The following is a 19009-nucleotide window of genomic DNA, read 5'->3' on the forward strand; positions in this document are numbered from 1 at the left end:
CTATACTGGCTCACCTGCACTGGCTTCCTGTGCACTTAAGATGCGACTTTAAGGTTTTACTACTTACGTATAAAATACTACACGGTTTAGCTCCAGCCTATCTCGCCGATTGTATTGTACCATATGTCCCGACAAGAAATCTGCGTTCAAAGAACTCCGGCTTATTAGTGATTCCCAGAGCCAAAAAAAAGTCTGCGGGCTATAGAGCGTTTTCTATTCGGGCTCCAGTACTCTGGAATGCCCTCCCGGTAACAGTTAGAGATGCTACCTCAGTAGAAGCATTTAAGTCCCATCTTAAAACTCATTTGTATAATCTAGCCTTTAAATAGACCCCCCTTTTTTAGACCAGTTGATCTGCCGTTTCTTTTCTTCTCTCCTCTTCTCCCCTGTCCCTTGCGAGGGGGAGTTGCATAGGTCCGGTGGCCATGGATGAAGTGCTGGCTGTCCAGAGTCGGGACCCCGGGTGGACCACTAGCCTGTGCATCGGTTGGGGACATCTCTGCGCTGCTGACCCGTCTCCGCTCGGGATGGTTTCCTGTTGGCCCCGCTGTGGACTGGACTCCCGCTGATGTGTTGGATCCACTGTGGACTGGACTTTCACAATGTTCTGTCAGACCCACTCGACATCCATTGCTTTCGGTCTCCCCTAGAGGGGGGGGGGGGGGGGGGGGGGGGTTACCCACATATGCGGTCCTCTCCAAGGTTTCTCATAGTCATTCACCGACGTCCCACTGGGGTGAGTTTTTCCTTGCCCGTATGTGGGCTCTGTACCGAGGATGTCGTTGTGGCTTGTACAGCCCTTTGAGACACTTGTGATTTAGGGCTATATAAATAAACATTGATTGATTGATTGATTGATGTAAATACTAAAGAGTGCAGGGCCAAGAACCGAACCCTGGGGAACTCCGCACGTTACCTTAACATAGTCCGAGGTCACATTGTTATGGGAGACGCACTGCATCCTGTCAGTAAGATAAGAGTTAAACCAAGACAAGGCTAAGTCTGTCATCCCAATACGCGTTTTGATACGCTCTAATAGAATATTATGATCAACAGTATCGAAAGCGGCACTAAGATCAAGAAGCAGCAACATAGATGAAGCATCAGAATCCATCGTTAGCAATAGATCATTAGTCATTTTTGCGAGGGCTGTCTCCGTAGAGTGATTTGCCCTGAAACCGGATTGAAAAGGTTCACAGAGATTGTTAGACGCTAAGTGTTCATTTAGCTGCTGTGCTACAATTTTTTCGAGGATTTTCGAGATAAACGGAAGGTGGGACGTTAGTTTACCAGGAGATCAGGATCGAGGTTAGGTTAGGTTAGGTTAGGTCTTTTGAGTACATGGCGGCCCCGCGTCTCGTCAGCGCCAGTAGGCAGTGGCGCTCGATGCTGCGTCTACTTATAAGATGTCTATGGTTATTACGTTAGCAGTGAGTTTACAGCTTCACTGATTTAACTACACAGCAAATAAAAGTTACGTTACTTAGCCAATAAACGTTAGCATACATTCAAAACTTACCCTTCTTTGTGCATCTTCAAATGTTGAACGAAGTTGGAAGTTGTTGCAATTAGTTTTTTGTTGACCAAGTTGTAGTTTTAATACCCGAACGAAACTATCTTTGGCATCATTTTTCCTCACCGGCTCGTTGTTTGAGAGCTATTCTTCGTTGGTTGTTCTGCAATTTGATTGGATGAATGCTGTGGGATGAAAACAACGTGGATCTAATTTGATTGGCTATTGTACTGACAGGCAGCACACACACACGTACACAATGGAAGATACGGAGCACTCCTGAATAACTTTTTAATCTTTGGGTTTTGGGGAAAGTAGCAAGTCATGTCAAGTCAAAAGGCTCAAGTCCATGTGAAGTCACAAGTCATTGATGTTAAAGTCCAAGTCGAGTTGCAAGTCTCTTTACATTTTGTCAAGTAAAGTCTAAAGTCATCAAATTCATGACTCGAGTCCACACCTCTGCTATAAAGTTCACAAACATAATATATAGTTCGGGACATGACTTAAAAGCATTATCAAACATTATTGAACAGGAAATGATTAAACTTAAGAGATGGTTTGATGCCAATAAATTATCATTAAATGTAGAAAAAACAAAGTTCATGATTTTTTGTAAGAGGAAAAGGGAGGAAACGATCAAACTGTCAATAGATGGAATTGATATTGAAAGGGTTTCTAAACTTAGATTTTTAGGAGTGATACTGGATGACGGTCTGACATGGAAATCTCATATTGCACATGTACGGAAAAAGATGTCTAAGAGTATTTTTATATTAAATAAGGTAAAATATGTGTTAGATTATAGGGCAATACGTATATTGTATTGTGCACTTATATTGCCATATATCAGCTACTGTGTGGAAGTGTGGGGGAACACATATAAGAGTAACATAAAGGCATTGTATCAACTACAGAAAAGAGCTATAATGATTATTCATAAAGTAGATTACTTAGAACACACTAACATATTATTCATTAATTTGGGTTTATTGAAATTTCAGGAGCTAGTAAAGTTACAGACATTATGTGTCATGTTTAAGGCTAAAAGTTAAACATTACCAGCAAATTTACAAAAAATGTTTGTCACCACTTCTAAAAATGAAGAGCATAGAAGAAAAGGTCATTTCCAACATCACTATTCAAGGACAACTTTAAAACAAATGTGTATATCAGTGGTGGGGGTTAAACTATTGAATTCTCTTTACAATGAGATAAAATATTGTAAAAATATATTCCAATTGAAAAAAATATATAAAGACAGAACAATAAAATCATATGGACAGCCATAAGTGTTTACATTTTGCTTTATATTTATTATTTTACTTATTTTTTGCCTGGTTTTGTATTTGTTTTGTATCATCCCGTGAGGTGTATATTACTTCTTTTGTTTTTTTGTTCGGTTTGTACTTCATGAAGTTTTGCACTTGTGTTTTTTTGTGTGTTTTTTTGTTTGTTTTCGTTATATTTGGATGTAATTGTTGGTTTATATATCATTAAGTAAGACTACGTATTATGTTGAAGGGGGCAGGAAAATATACGATTTTTCTTTATCCTGCTCCTTCTCAGGCATTGGTGTGTCACTGTATAACTGAATAATTGTGGTATAATTGTCTATCAAAGATGCACATCAATGAAGGAGATAAATAAAAATGAAATGAAATGAAATTAACAAACATAAAGAGGGGTCCTACTGGGCCAGGCCAATCTTTCCTTATCTCTAAACTAAAACTGGGGAAATGCGTTGAGTTCTGGGCTTCAGTACAGTGTTGATCTCCTGAAGACATGATTTTATTTCAGAATTTCTTGAGAGAAAAAAATGCCTGGTTAGGCATTGTGTATGTCATGTGTGCCTTCCTTGGGTGAAGCCAGGTTTACAGATGTGTTGTGACATGTTGTTATTATGCGGTTTGTTACTTATGTATGTTATGTTGCAGCTATTTAAAATAGTTTTATCAATTTGTTCTGGCCTGAAATAAATTGGCCCTTTGAAACATATCTTTGTCTTTGTGCGTTGTATGTAGACCACTGTGAAAGACTCTTCCTTGTCGTTGGGTTCTTTCTTGGACCAATATCACAACGTGACACTTTTCAGCGGAGGATTTACAAATCTTTTATTTTTCTCGTGGAGCACTTAAATGGTTTCTCTTGCTCTCAGTCTCTGGTGCTTTTCAGCAGTCCGTGTGTCGTGCGTCCACTCCCCGTCAGACTCTCCACTCATGCTCTCCGACGCTGCTAATAAAGAGACAGGTGATTAGATAACTCGTTCCAGCTGAGATATCCACTCACCTGTCATCCGCTTCACAGCCGGCTCCTGCACATGCTCCGCCCGCAGGCGACACGTGGACCACGCCCCTTCCACATGCCTCCACCGCCAGTCTCAGGCCGGGCAGCCGTCCGGCCGCACCAACTCCCCCCCAGAGGGCCGTGAGAGGAAGTCGGCCACGGCCATCTGCGTCCCCGGCCTATGGACCACCTGTAAGTTGTAGGGTTGCAACGCGAGGTACCACCGGGTGATCCTCGCGTTGGCATCCTTCATGCGGTGGAGCCATTGGAGCGGTTTGTGGTCCGAGCAGAGGCTGAAGGCGCGCCCCAACAGGTAGTATCGAAGAGCCCCGACCGCCCACCGGATGGCGAGGCACTCCCTCTCTACCGTGCTGTACCTTGCCTCCCGGTCCGAGAGTTTTCTGCTAATGTACAGGACGGGGCGGTCGACGCCCCCCACCCGCTGGGACAGCACCACCCCCAGGCCCCTGCCCGACACGTCCGCCCGCAGACAGAAGGGGATGGCAAAGTTAGGCATGCACAGTACCGGCTCCTCGCAGAGGGTTTTCTTCACCTTCTCAAACACCTGCTGGCACTGCTCCGTCCTCTGGACCAGATCTGGAGCACCCTTTCGGGTGAGGTCAGTCAGTGGGCTGGTCAGGTCCGCAAACCAGGGAATGAACCGACGGTAGTAGCCCGCCAGCCCCAAAAACTGCCTCACCTCTTTTTTTGTCTTGGGGGGTGGACAGGCTGCGATAGCCGCCGTCTTGTCCATCTGCGGCCGCACCCGTCCCCCCCCCAAGTGGTACCCCAGATACTGTACCTCCCTCCGGCCATCTGCGCAATTCGCCGGGTTGACGGTGAGCCCCGCCCGCCTCAAGGACTCGAACACCGCCCCCACCCGCCGCACATGTTCATCCCAGCTGCCACTCTGGATAATGACATCATCCAAATAGGCCGCCGCGTATGCTGCGTGCGGGCGGAGCACCCGGTCCATGAGACGCTGGAACGTGGCGGGCGCACCGAACAAGCCAAACGGAAGTGTCACGAATTGGTATAATCCTTCCGGAGTGGAGAAGGCCGTTTTTTCCCGGGCCTCTGGTGATAAGGGAATCTGCCAGTAGCCCTTGGTTAAATCCAGGGTCGTAATGGTAGATGGTAAATTTGTGTGCCTCCGCCGCGGTCCGAGCGCCGAACCTCGTAGTCCACATCACCCACTTGCCGTGTGACCTCAAAAGGACCTTGCCAGCGCGCAAGTAATTTGGAGCTTGAAGTTGGGAGCAACACAAGCACTTTGTCTCCCGGTGAAAATTTTCTTAGCCGAGTCCCCCTGTTATACGTGCGCTGCTGACGTTCCTGGGCACTGAGCAAATTCTCGCGTGACAAGTGCCCCACCGTGTGGAGTTTTGCTCGCATGTCCATGACGTACTGGATTTCATTTTTGCTGGAGCTTGGACCTTCCTCCCAGCTTTCCTTAATTACGTCCAGCACAATAACTCGAAAGGCGTAAAGCCGATTGAGGCCTGAGGTACCTCCCGCATCGCAAACATTAGGGGCTCCAGCCATTTATCCCAATTTGGTTTGTCCTTGTGCGTGAACTTACGGATCATGGTTTTCAGCGTCTTGTTTAACCGCTCCACCAGCCCGTCTGTTTGTGGGTGGTATACACTGGTGCGGATCGCTTTAATTCCCAGTAATCCGTATAGTTCCTTTATTGTGCGCGACATAAAGGACGTGCCCTGGTCAGTCAGAATCTCTTTCGGGATTCCGACTCGGGAGATGACCTGAAACAGTGCTTGCGCCACGCTCTTGGCGGAGATAGAGCGCAGGGGCACTGCTTCGGGGTAGCGCGTTGCGTAATCCACCAGGACTAACACAAAGCGATATCCCCGTGTGCTCGGGTGGAATGGTCCGATGAGGTCCATTCCAATTCTCTCGAATGGGACCTCCATAAGCGGCAATGGGCGCAAGGGCGCCTTCGGGATGGCCGCTGGATTCACCAGCTGGCAGTCCGGGCAGGCCGCGCACCAGCGGCGCACGTCTGCCCGGATGCCCGGCCAATAGAATCGGACCATGACCCGATTGAGTGTCTTATCGTAGCCCATGTGGCCAGCCATAGGGTTAAAATGCGCCGCCTGGAAAATCATTTCCCGGCGGTGTTTTGGCACCAACAACTGGGTGGATTCCTCTCCCGTTTGAGTGTCACGGCTCACTCTGTATAACCTATCTCTAATAATTGAAAAGTGGGGGTATACCCGCGCCTTCCCCGGGCGCACCAGCTGACCGTCGATGTAATCCACCTGGTCCCAGGCCAAGCGCAAAGTTTCATCGCGGGACTGCTCAAGGGGAAATCCCCCGTCGGGTGCCAACGGGGGGACGGGGGGGGGGGGGGGGGGGCTTCCCGCGAAGCCCCCGCCGGCTACCGCTCGGCAGCGCCAGATGAACCCGCGTCGCCACTGAGAACGGCGTGGATATCTCCCTGTCCTACTGTCCGTGAACGCACCCCCACACATTGTGTCACAAGCTGGTGAAACCCCGGCCAATTTGTCCCTAAAATTATGGGGTGCGTCAGGTGCACGCTTACGGCAACCTTAACCCTATGTTTTTGTCCCTTATACCAAACTTCTACTGGCACAATAGGGTACGCGTGCACATCCCCATGTATACACCTAATTCGCCCATGTGTCGCATGCCTCAACGCCCCGGGTCGAACCAGGTTCTGGTGGATCATGGACTGTTTTCAGCCCGAATCCACCATGGCCCGGTATGTACTCCCTTGTAACCTTACCGGGACAAAATACGTCTCCCCTGGATCGGGGGAGGGCGCTGGAGGGCCGGCAACCCGCGTCACCTGTCCCACCTCCATCATGGAGCACTCTCGTCTCACATGACCGGGCCGCCCGCACCTCCAGCACGCCTGCCCTGGTGTTCGAGGTGCCGTCTGTGGGGGAAGCCCCCTCTTAGCAGCGCCGGAATCCTGGAAATAAGGAGCAGAGGAGAGATTATATCCCCGGGCCCCCCCTTTGATGAGACTGGTGGGTGTGGTGTCTTGGGCCGTGGGAGCATGTGCGAGGCGGTAACCTGCTCGCGGGTCGAGGCCTTCTCTGCCGGGCAGGGCCGTGACTCTGGGGTCGCTGTCTCCCCGGCGTGGACGAGCCGTCTGCGCGGGGCCGGTGTGGGTCGTCCTCCCTTTGGACCGCCAGGTGGTCCTCTGCCCAGGTCACCGCTGACGTCAGGTCCCGCGGCCGGTGGTACTGGACCCACGCTGAGGTCTGTGCCGGTATGGACTCGAGAAACTGCTCCAGCAGAATCATCTCGAACATGGGGGCCTCCTGTTCTCGCGGTTTCAGCCACCGTGCCGCCGCATCCCGGATCTGGTGGCTAAAGGTGAACGGGCGGTCCTCGGGCCCCAGCCGCATGGCTCGGAATCGGCGTCGGTGGTCCTCTGTCGAGCTGCCGACCCGGTCCAGTATGGCTCGCCGGAGATCCGCAAACTGGACTCTGGCGGCCGCCGGCAGACTCAGCGCCGCCCTCTGCGCCTCCCCCGCCAAGAGCGGCAGCAGCCTCACCCTCCACTCTTCTTCAGGCCAGTCACATGCCACCGCCATGGCCTCAAAAATGTCCATGTATGCCTGGGGGTCTTCTGCTTCCGACATGCGCTGCATGGAGGTGTGCGCTTTGATTGTCGCTTCCCCTCCCACCCTACTCATCAGCGCCTGCAGGATGTTGGTTTGTTGCCGGGAGGCCTCCAGCTGCTGCTGACTCGCCGCCGACACCTCCGCCAGCACTCGCCCAAGTGCCTCCAGGGGAGTTGGAGCTGACATTTTTCTTTCTTCCTTTTTCAGATTCAGATTCAGAGCTTTATTTGTCCATTCTAACATGTACAAGACACATAAGAACTGAAATTACATTTTCGGCACACTTTCTTTGGTCCAAACCTGGTTGGGCGCCAATTGTGAAAGACTCTTCCTAGTTGTTGGGTTCTTTCTTGGACCACTTTTCAGCGGAGGATTTACAAATCTCTTATTTTTCTCGTGGAGCACTAAATGGTTTCTCTTGCTCTCAGTCTCTGGTGCTTTTCAGCAGTCCGTGTGTCGTGCGTCCACTCCCCGTCAGACTCTCCACTCATGCTCTCCGACGCTGCTAATAAAGAGACAGGTGATTAGATAACTCGTTCCAGCTGAGATATCCACTCACCTGTCATCCGCTTCACAGCCGGCTCCTGCACATGCTCCGCCCGCAGGCGACGCGTGGACCACGCCCCTTCCACAGCCACATTGCTTAGCAGCTTTCAGTGATGCAAATGCATGTCAAGTTGATCAACAGATTGTATTATTCTTCAGTGCAATAACAGTACTGAAATGAAGGCTAAAAGGGCATTAATGGGAGCCTTAAAAAAAAGAAGAAAAAAAGAACATTACTTTTTGGTGTAAGTAACTGAGTTAGTAACTGAGTTACTTTTGAAATAAAGTAACTAGTAACTGTAACTAGTTACTGGTTTTCAGTGTTGGGTTAGTTACTGAAAACCAGTAACTAGAACGAGGCGTTCCCAGGCCAGCCGGGAGACATAGTCTTCCCAACGTGTCCTGGGTCTTCCCCGTGGCCTCCTACCGGTCGGACGTGCCCTAAACACCTGCCTAGGGAGGTGTTCGGGTGGCATCCTAACCAGATGCCCGAACCACCTCATCTGGCTCCTCTCGATGTGGAGGAGCAGCGGCTTTACTTTGAGCTCCTCCCGGATGGCAGAGCTTCTCACCCTATCTCTTAGGGAGAGCCCCGCCACCCGGCGGAGGAAACTCATTTCGGCCGCTTGTACCCGTGATCTTGTCCTTTCGGTCATAACCCAAAGCTCATGACCATAGGTGAGGATGGGAACGTAGATCGACCGGTAAATTGAGAGCTTTGCCTTCCACACTCAGCTGCGAACCGATCCAGTGAGAGCTGAAGATCCTGGCCAGATGAAGCCATCAGGACCACATCATCTGCAAAAAGTAGAGCTTGGTCCGCATTGCCGGCAGTAAGTCGGACACGTTTCCAGTGAGGGTTGGACTCCGCCAAGGCTGCCCTTTGTCACCGATTCTGTTCATAACTTTTATGGACAGAATTTCTAGGCGCAGTCAGGGCGTTGAGGGGATCTGGTTTGGTGGCATTTTTTTCTCTCAAGGAATTCTGAAATAAAATCATGTCTTCATGAGATAAACACTGTACTGAAGCCCAGGACACTCTACACATTTCCCCAGTTTTAGTTTAGAGAAAAGGAAAGATTGGCCTGGCCCACTAGGATCCCTCTTTATGTTTGTGAACTTTATAGTCTATACATTTAGAGTGATGTGATAATCAAACTCTCAAAAAGTCTAGAATGAAAGAGTATATAAGATAATTGACAAGAGTGTGTATACCTTCAGTGATGAATGATGAGCAGAGGCAGAGTTTGGAGTGTTTTCTTTAGCTTGCTTTCCATGTTCATGTACTCACTGTCTACTGTGTCCAGGAACTTGGAAAATGTTTTCCGTGCCATTTGCTGTTTGACGGCGGTATCATGCTAATTTGCTGCCTGAAAGCGGGGGACTCCACTGTAGAAATAGCCTGCATGTCTTCTAGCACATACGCTGCAATGGCTCTATCAATGTTGTCCTGGCTAGCAGTGCCTCCTTTAAAATCCAGCCGCTGTTGGAGGTGGAGGTGAAGTGTGTCTCTCTTTACTAGCTTCGTCGAAGCATGTTGCTTTTATAGCTGTTTCAGCAGATTTTAATTGCTGTTTTGGGCAGTAGACGGGATCTTTGATCCAAGACATAACTTACATTGAACTAAAATGTTATTTTCTTTGTGCTCGACAAAAGAAAAGAAGTGAGAGTATCTCCATGTTAAGAAACTCGACTGCGGCTCCGTTGTTAGTAAACACAGACATCCCACCCCCTACCCTACCCACACCCACACCCACACCCACACCCAGACCCACACAGAGCGCGCCTCTTCTCCGGCTTGTGACACAAGAACATTCAGAAGGACGACTCTGCAACTCTCCAATAAAACACACTAAGATCTTCTGTTTCTAGCAGATACTACATAAAAAATAACGTAAAATAACGCAGTAACGCATCATGTAGTAACGGTAACTGAGTTACTGAATATAAAAAATAACGCGTTAGACTACTAGTTACCGCCGAAACTAACGACGTTTAGTCCCAGCTGATGACCTACTGTTCTAATTTGTTAATGAAATATTACAATGAATTGTATCAAATTCTTTAGTTAGATCCATAAACCTTGCAGCTGCACACTGTTTACCAGGTTGCATTGGTAATCTCTTCCGTTATTTCGATTAATGCCATTAATGGTGAAATTTTGCCTCTCTTTCCATATTGATTCTCCGCGAGTGTTCCTCTTTTACTCATGCATTCGTCCAATCCGTTGTTAAATACTAAAGCACAACACAAAGAAGAGAAGACAGGAAGAAGAGGACATGCCACAGACAGTGACACAAGTAGCGAACAAGTGACAAGAGAAACATTTGAAAGAGAAAGAAGTTATAATAATCTTTCTACAACTGGTCAAGGGTGCACATGGTAAATAGTTTTATTCCAACCTTTAAATTGTTTGTGGTGATAAATGGCAGTTACTGTATGAGTTAATTAGCGTGCACTAAGATATGGGTCACTTATTAGCATATTCTCAACTTTAAGTGTTACTTAAGGTGTTTCTGTCTATAAATCAGCCCTCAGGGGCATCACCAACCAGGTTTTAAGAACCGGGGGTCTTAGCCCCCAGGAGATTTACAGTGTGCAAAGCGTGAGAGGGAAACATTTGAGCACTTGCAAGATCTTTTCGCTCAAAACTTTTTGGCACTGTATTAGAATTACGCAACAAACACTGAATAAATCCAAATGGTTGAAACTAGAACTGGAAGAAAGCTCTAGTTATCTTTAGTAAGCATGAGATGGCCCAAACACACAAGGACAGTGTTGTGTAACTGATTTGGGTCAGCACAATGATGAGACTTTTTCCACTGTTCTCAGCTTTATTTCTCTTCCTTCAAACCTGCGGGCGACAATCAGACAATGTTGGTATCCCGTCTTTCTTTGGCTTACGCCCTCAGCCATGTAAAACCTTTCTGTGAGGGAAAGAAGGGAGGGGCTACACAACCCAGGAGAACTACAGGAGCTCAGGAGGGACAAAAAGATATAAAACCGCCCTCTCACAGGCGAGCAGAAAAGAGAACTATTTGAAGATAAAATTCACAAACAAAATATAATAAATAACAAAGGTGTATTTTAACTCCGTTACAGTTGCATGGAAAATCTAGCAGGCAACTTGCAAACAGGGAAAAGTTGCACAGATGATAGCAGAGTAAACAAAATTGTACATCCTTACAGAGTTGACCTGAAAACAGAGGAGGTTCTGCTGGAAATAAATGTTCTTTTCTGGAAAATGAGGGTTGGATGTCCACTCAGATATGTTGTCTGTACACAACCTCTGATTCAGAGTTTCTGCACTTGCAAGAAGGTCATTAGTGTATCATAATTTCTGATGATAATCATACGTGAATGAGCTCTCCTATCTTCTTTTTCGCAGAGCTAAAACAATTTGACTTGGTTTGCTAGCCAGGTTTTTATTTATCAAAATGGGGCGCACATCATTCATTAATTACATATGACTGTTAACTCTCAGCTGGAGTTAATTGTTGCTTCCAGCAGTTGTAAAAACTTGCTCTCTTGAAAAATGTCCGTACGTCCATCTTATAGGCTAGTTCTCTTAATGCTACTTCTCACAGTCTGGCTTTACCTTACTAAGGTAACAGTGAAAACGTGGACTGGATTTCAAAAAGGTAGGCGTTACTGGATTGGTTAATAAGCGCTGACAAATTCTCCACAAAGTTCCCTCTAGGGACAAAATGGCTCTTTTGATAGCAAAAGTGGCTGACACTGGTGTAGGATGTAGCCTGCCTCTCACCTTGAATCAGCTGGGATAGACTCCGGCTCCCCTGTAAACCCGAAAAAAATAAGCACCACAGAAAATGAACTGAGATTTTATTTTATTTGACTCGAACATGTTAATTATGTCTTCTTATTGAATATATGTTTGGTTGATTATATTCAAGTAAGTTTCTGATAATAGATGGAGTTTTTACCGACATCCGCAGTCTTAAGAAGGGTCAACTTACTACTGGGATGTGTTGCCTATCTGGATGTTCTTCCTAGGCGTTCTTCCACGCCCCCTGCAGCTTGCTCGTCTCTGGAGGATAGAGTCTCAGGTGTGAGAGAGTATAAATGCTCCACGGTAACAGCCGAAACATGTCAAGGTAAACATGCAATCTACTGTACCAAAAACTTGTCCGAATATAAGAAACAATTTAGATACTGGATACATAGCATAAATGTGAGTGTGAATGTTGTCTGTCTGTTTGTGTTGGCCCTTTGGTGAGGTGGCGACTTGTCCAGGGTGTACTCCGCCTACCGCCCAAAAGTAGCTGGGATAGGCCACCCCCGCGACTCCGAGAGGGACAAGCAGTAGAAAAATGGATGGATGGATGGATGGATACATAGCATACATAAACACTTACACAGGTTCTCAAACTATGTAGTTCTTATGTGTCGAAGTCAAGGCCCTGAATTATGAATTATCTATGAACCCCGGGATGATATTTGATTAGTATTAGAACGGGCCCGCAGGCCACAGCCACCTGCTGCTGTTTTGCACGCACCAATACTCCTCCATCAGTGTTGGCGCTAGGAATTTTCAAAATGTGATCCCTGGGACGCCATCAAGTCATAAAAAAGGAGTCCCATTGTAAATTTTTGGGGTCCCACTTTTTTGTAACCGTTTTTAAAACAAATGATAAATGTATACATTAATCCTGTTATATCTCACATTCTATACTGTGTTTTGGAAAAAGGTTGTCATAAACGTTACTTAATTCATTAAAAAAAAAAAATACAAAAGAAAACTAATTTTTATGCATATGTAAATGTATTCAGTTCTAAACATTCATTCACTTTCTTCTTTCCTTCATGGAAACCGCTGCCGGTATTTTATTCTATATTTTTATTGTAATATTTTCAGAATGTTTTAGTTCTATTATTGGCCAAAGTAAGACAAAGAAAACAATCTGAAGTTGTATTTATTATTATTTTTTTATTGTCATGATTTTCATAGGTTGGCCCGCGTGTGCACAGATTCTTTTGATTCAGAAGAATGACGAGAGGAGCGCTCCTAAAGTACCTCCTACACCAGCCACAACTCCAGAGGCAGCGCCCAGACCAGCTGCACCTACATTGAGATGAAAAACACTCCATTTAGTTACTTTATGTTCTTTGTATTTTATTTACTTAGAAAATACACTACATGGGCACATCACTGCAAAGTGGCTATTCAGATACAAGAGAAGTCATTTCTACCATTAAAACATGCAAAATAAAGTTTTGATAAGTTTCTATTTGTACTGCAATGAATCCAATAACTTGTATTCTAAACTATTATGTTTATAAAAGACACATACACGCCACTCGACAACATACTAATGAAACATGTTCTTAGTCCAGGAGCAAGAACATGTTTCATGTAAACTATTGTATTGCACCACTGCTGCTCAGCAGAATAGGTTGCCTTGTATAGGAGTCCAATAAAAATAAGCTTTAAAGATACTATATTAAAAACTGTGTTTTTTCTTAAGTTATATATGAGCAGTTTTTATTGGTGATATTGCAGCACTGTTTTGTGTATATATATATATATATATATATATATATATATATATATATATATATATATATATATATATATATATATATATATATATGTATATACACTACCGTTCAAAAGTTTGGGGTCACCCAAACAAATTTGTGGAATAGCCTTCATTTCTAAGAACAAGAATAGACTGTCGAGTTTCAGATGAAAGTTCTCTTTTTCTGGCCATTTTGAGCGTTTAATTGACCCCACAAATGTGATGCTCCAGAAACTTAATCTGCTCAAAGGAAGGTCAGTTTTGTAGCTTCTGTAACGAGCTAAACTGTTTTCAGATGTGTGAACATGATTGCACAAGGGTTTTCTAATCATCAATTAGCTTTCTGAGCCAATGAGCAAACACATTGTACCATTAGAACACTGGAGTGATAGTTGCTGGAAATGGGCCTCTATACACCTATGTAGATATTGCACCAAAAACCAGACATTTGCAGCTAGAATAGTCATTTACCACATTAGCAATGTATAGAGTGTATTTCTTTAAAGTTAAGACTAGTTTAAAGTTGTCTTCATTGAAAAGTACAGTGCTTTTCCTTAAAAAATAAGGACATTTCAATGTGACCCCAAACTTTTGAACGGTAGTGTATATATATATATATATATATATATATATATATATATATATATATATATATATATATATATATATATATATATATATATATATATATATACACACACATTTGTTTTTTAGTGTTTTGTATGTTTAGTTGAGTTTGTGTTGGTTTCTATTTTGTCCCAAATAATGGGGATCAATTTAAATCAAACAAATAATTGGTTTTCTATTGTCCTTAAGTTGCATGGAGTTTAGAACTACACTGCATAATATTGACAGAGGTTTTATGATACTTTCGTTTCCTTATTTAGCTGCAAAGACAACAACTAGAAACACCAACATAATGCGGTTTTATGCCACTACAAACTACAACCAAAATAATTATAATGAACAAATTGTCAAATTATCGGCATTTCTTTACTAGAATAGGAAATTATAGCATATTATATTTACAATATTTACCAACAGATTGACAGACAGCCACCACGCCACCTGCTACCACCCCTCCTCCGTTGGCGATGGCTGAAATTGACATCGCGCTTGAAGCAATGGATCCTGCTGCTATCCCAGCTGAGGTGAAGCCCAATGCTCCCAGAACCACTGGAGCCGCAACCACTGAAACACCTGGACCAAAGTGAACCACATTATTGAAAAAAACACACAAATATGTGTGTATGTTGACAAAAGGCTGTTAGTCATGAGGTATTTGTGTTTACACCATCATCTTACCTGCACCCACAGCAGCAGCAACCGTCGCTGAAATACAAAACATCCCACACGTATTAGATATAATCAATTATATGATATTGTAATTTTATATCACTTTTCATGATGATAAAACTATAAAAAAAGATACCCACTCAATGCCATGTTGTTGACTATTTGCCGTACAGTTCCAGTCTGCATGGAGTTTATATATATACTACATGTGAGAGGGCGGTTGTGGAAAACCAAACCTAACAAAAAAAAGGTTGTCCTTTCATTCGTTCAACAGACGGATGAAAGTTTTGTTTCTGGTGAAATCATTCAAAACATAAAGATGGGTGTTCATGGGAACTAAAGTGGATCCTATCATTAAGTTAGAGTGCGTCATTTTAAGTGTTAGGAATGTAGATTGACTGGTAAATTCCCCACAACGTTTCGGTAACGCATTTCTCCATTCATGTCCACGGTAAACACGTTCAAATACCAACAGCGGTACCACAGTTTACGAGTTTTTACCGGATGCACACTGTTTCTATAGTAAGTGTAATGCTAAAGTTTGCAAGCAAAAAATTGTGTTTTCACTAACCTAGTAAAAAACTAAACAGACCATTTAAAAAACAAAGTAAACTTTAGTGAATTACGACTGCTAGAATGTACATAAAATATAGAATGTGGGATTTACAATATGAACTATGAACAATAAAACACTGAATATTGAGAATATATAAACGTTGCTCCTTTACTTTCCAGACCACTTCCTTGATCGACATCTTTTATAATCGAGCAAGAACAACAAAGATGCAACAAGCGCGGCGAAACATAAACGCCAAGGGTTAAAAAAAAACATCCACATACTCAATATAATATCACTGTTCTGCAGAACTTTGCTGTAGAAGTCTGCCTCCGTCTGACGCTCGCTATCAGGCTTTTTGCTTGGTAAACAAGCCCCCGCCCACTGTGCCCCATTCTCTTCTGGTCTGCATGAAGCAGAGCTTTATATGTCACTCAAAAGTGCAGATTCTAACCAGTGGAATCCAAAATGTATATCGATACTATTTGATACTTTTTGATACTTTTTCAAATAAAGGGAACTACAAAAAAATGTCAATATTGGCTTTATTTTAACAGGAAATCTTACAATAAAATAACCATATGGTTTCTATTGCACTCAAATAACAATTTTACAAGGTTAAAAAATAAATTAAAAGGCATTAAATACATTGGGCTTTTCTTGTTGCACTCAAAGAACAATTTACAATTTTCCATATTACATAACGTCTGCCATAATCAATGATTAGGTTAGAATAGAACAGAAAGTTTTACTGACATTATATCAAATTATTCATGATTTATGGTTGCCACTCTTGGTCTGTCCTTTAAGAAAAATACAATTATTAGTAAGTACTCAAATCAAAGCTATGGATACACGTACACAGATAAGCCATGTAGCAGGCAAAACACACATCGTTAAAGATGAAACACAAATTGTAGGAATTGGTTCCAAAATTTACTAATTTCCCTTGCATTAGTTGACGTTAGATGGGCGGTCTTTACTCTGCTAATATTCAACATCAAGCCAAGCAGCTGTGTGCGCGTCTACGTATCTACATGTGCACAACAGGGTAGCTGGTTAACTCATGAGAGTAACATACAGTATGTATGTTTGCGAGAATGGCAACGTGTTGGCTGACTGACGTCAGTGAGTGAGTGGGCGAGTAAAGAGAGAGAGAGGAAAAATCATGCACTGCGCAGTAGAGTGATGAACGGTCCGGTTGTGTCCTGCAAAACTAATAATAAAGCAACTAGAATGTCGCAAATCAGCGGCCTCGTCATTCAGACCCGAAAGCAGTGTGTAGCAGATCCAGTGCCAGGTAAAGTGAAGGGTGTTACCCCCAACCAAAACATCCTCCCTGAAAGGAACGTCTGTCCCGTGCTCCTCGACTACGGTCTGCACCAAAGTCGAACAGCAGGACAGGTGTAACAACTACATTATTACCCAGAGGTTGGACCAAGTCATTGTTTTGCAAGTCACAAGTAAGTCTCAAGTCTTTGCCCTCAAGTCTCGAGTCAAGTCCCGAATCAAGACAGGCAAGTCCCGAGTCAAGTCCAAAGTCAAGACTGGAAAGTCTCAAGTCAAATCCCAAGTCCTGCATTTTGAGTTTCGAGTCCTATCAAGTCCTTTTAACCACAGACTAATATATTTACACAGATTGTGTATGCTTTTAAAACACTGTATTTATTTATTAAAACAAGTGCATTTGAAATTGCAGAAAACAAAATAGTGCTGACTTTGCACTTCATAATAGCACTATTAACCAGTCATTTTAAACATTTAACTCATTCCTTTACAGAATAAACACATTTGAAAAAACAAGTGCAACTGTACTTATTTGCACAAAAGTGTTAACATTGTATTTCCATGGCATATTGCATTGTAACTAGTTCCACAGCAGTTTCTATCCTGTTCTTACCTTATCTCATTGATCTCATCTCATACTGTATGTGTGTTTATGTGTGCGTACACATGAAAAACATAACAAATACATGAACATAACAATGAACAGAGTTGTACTTTTTAGATGTCAGGGCCCTATGCAATATGTACACATATTCTTAATATAGTATATATTTTAGCTGACCTTTATTTGAATATGTTTGTCTTTTTGTAGGTGGCTAAAATATGCGGTGCTGCTGACCGCCGTCTAATGTTACGTTACTCTGTGTGATACATTGACTAACGTAACGTTAAGTGTAGGTACCTCATGCAATCCTGCTTAAAAAAAAATCACTTGACAAAAAGTATGAATAAGGTAGCGAACTGCAGTGGACGCAATAGATTGCAGTGTTTGCAATGGCGTTATAACCATAGACATCTTATAAGTAGACGCGTTGCTGTGACGCGAGCAATTTGGTCGCCATCTTGAAAAAAGCGTGTGAAAATCTGTGGTATTCAGTGAGGTAAGATTAATTAAATGCGCTGACAGTTCATTGCTCCTGCCAAATGAATTGCACTGAGTGGAGCAGATCACCACTCCAAGATGGTGGCCCCGCTGTTATGTATCAGAGAAGGGAAGGAGGCGACAACCAGGGCAGGACTGCGGTTTTCAAAGTTTATTTTAAACCTTTGATGAATACGTGGCGTGTGTATGCTACTCAAAGTGAATGAGTGTTGACTATGTGTAATATTAATAATGTAAATGTTACCATGAGTTGTTGTCAGCAAATGTTGGTTGTATCTTTCGTCTTTATCCAAAGGGGCAAGGCGAAGAGGCAGTTCATGGACAGGCAACAGGTCGTGGGCAAGAGCAGGGCAGCGTGGTCTGGTTCCGAGCAGGGAGGTCGTGGATCGGGGAGAGCAGTCAGGAATCCGGATGGGTATCGAGTGACAAGGCACGATCACGGAGGACAGGGGAGTCACTGTGGAAATACAAAAGGGCATGAACCAGGAGGAAAACACGGAGAGATAGAGCAACCACAAGGACGAGGAAATCACTGGGAAAAGGGAATGCCAGACGTGATGCTTACTGGAAGGTTAGCGACGTTCTGGCAAAGGTTCCTCTGGTCCGCTGGTCTTTATGCCGCTCCCCCTCGTCAAGTCCAGGTGCGTGATCATTGATTGCTTGCAGGCTTGTTGCTGTGTGGGCGTGTTGTGCTCAGCACGAGCAGAGGCGTGTCTGAGCATGCTGCCAGCAGAGGGGTTAGCAGAGGTGCCTGCAGCTCCAGCTGCAGAGGAAACGTGGGTACGACACCCGCGTCTCGTCAGCGCCAGTAGGCAGTAGCGCTCGATGCTGCATCTACTTGGAAGATGTCTACGGTTATAACATTATCAGTGAGTTTACAGCCTCACTGATTTAACTACACAGCAAAAAAAAGTTAGGTTACTTAGCCAATAAACGTTAGCTTACATTCAAAACTTACCTTTATTTGTGCATCTTCAAATGTCGAACGAAGTTGGAAGTTGTTGCGTCTCCGTCTGTAATATTCAAACTGCATGTTTTGCATACGGCAATTCCTTTTTTGTTGACCAAGTCGTAGTTTGTATACCCGTACGAAATCAACTTTGGCATAATTTTTTCTCACTGGCGCGTTGTTTGACAATTCTTCTTCGTTGGTTTTTCTGCAATTTGATTGGATGAGTGCTGTGTGATGAAAACAACGTAGTACTAATTTGATTGGCTGTTGTACTGAGAGCACACACGCTGACGGCAGCACACACGCTGACAAACACA

At 44.1% G+C, this 19009-nt stretch overlaps 2 long non-coding RNA genes across 4 annotated transcripts in view; one reads left to right on the forward strand and one right to left on the reverse strand.

Annotated features, from left to right (window-relative positions):
* Positions 1 to 13280, forward strand: part of LOC133645679 (uncharacterized) — a 47144-nt gene extending 33864 nt beyond the window's left edge. For all 3 annotated transcript variants that reach the window (XR_009825175.1, XR_009825173.1, XR_009825174.1), the window contains one exon: positions 12929 to 13280. This is a non-coding gene — a long non-coding RNA (uncharacterized LOC133645679). The remainder of the gene's footprint in view (positions 1 to 12928) is intronic.
* Positions 13281 to 14549: 1269 nt separating this feature from the next.
* Positions 14550 to 15067, reverse strand: LOC133645680 (uncharacterized). The gene is made up of 3 exons (XR_009825176.1): positions 14936 to 15067; positions 14805 to 14831; positions 14550 to 14699 (listed from the first exon to the last, which is right to left on the reverse strand). It is a non-coding gene; the product is annotated as an uncharacterized LOC133645680 (long non-coding RNA).
* Positions 15068 to 19009: the final 3942 nt, after the last annotated feature.

Source organism: Entelurus aequoreus, linkage group LG03, assembly GCF_033978785.1.
Source record: "Entelurus aequoreus isolate RoL-2023_Sb linkage group LG03, RoL_Eaeq_v1.1, whole genome shotgun sequence".
NCBI lineage: Eukaryota > Metazoa > Chordata > Actinopteri > Syngnathiformes > Syngnathidae > Entelurus > Entelurus aequoreus.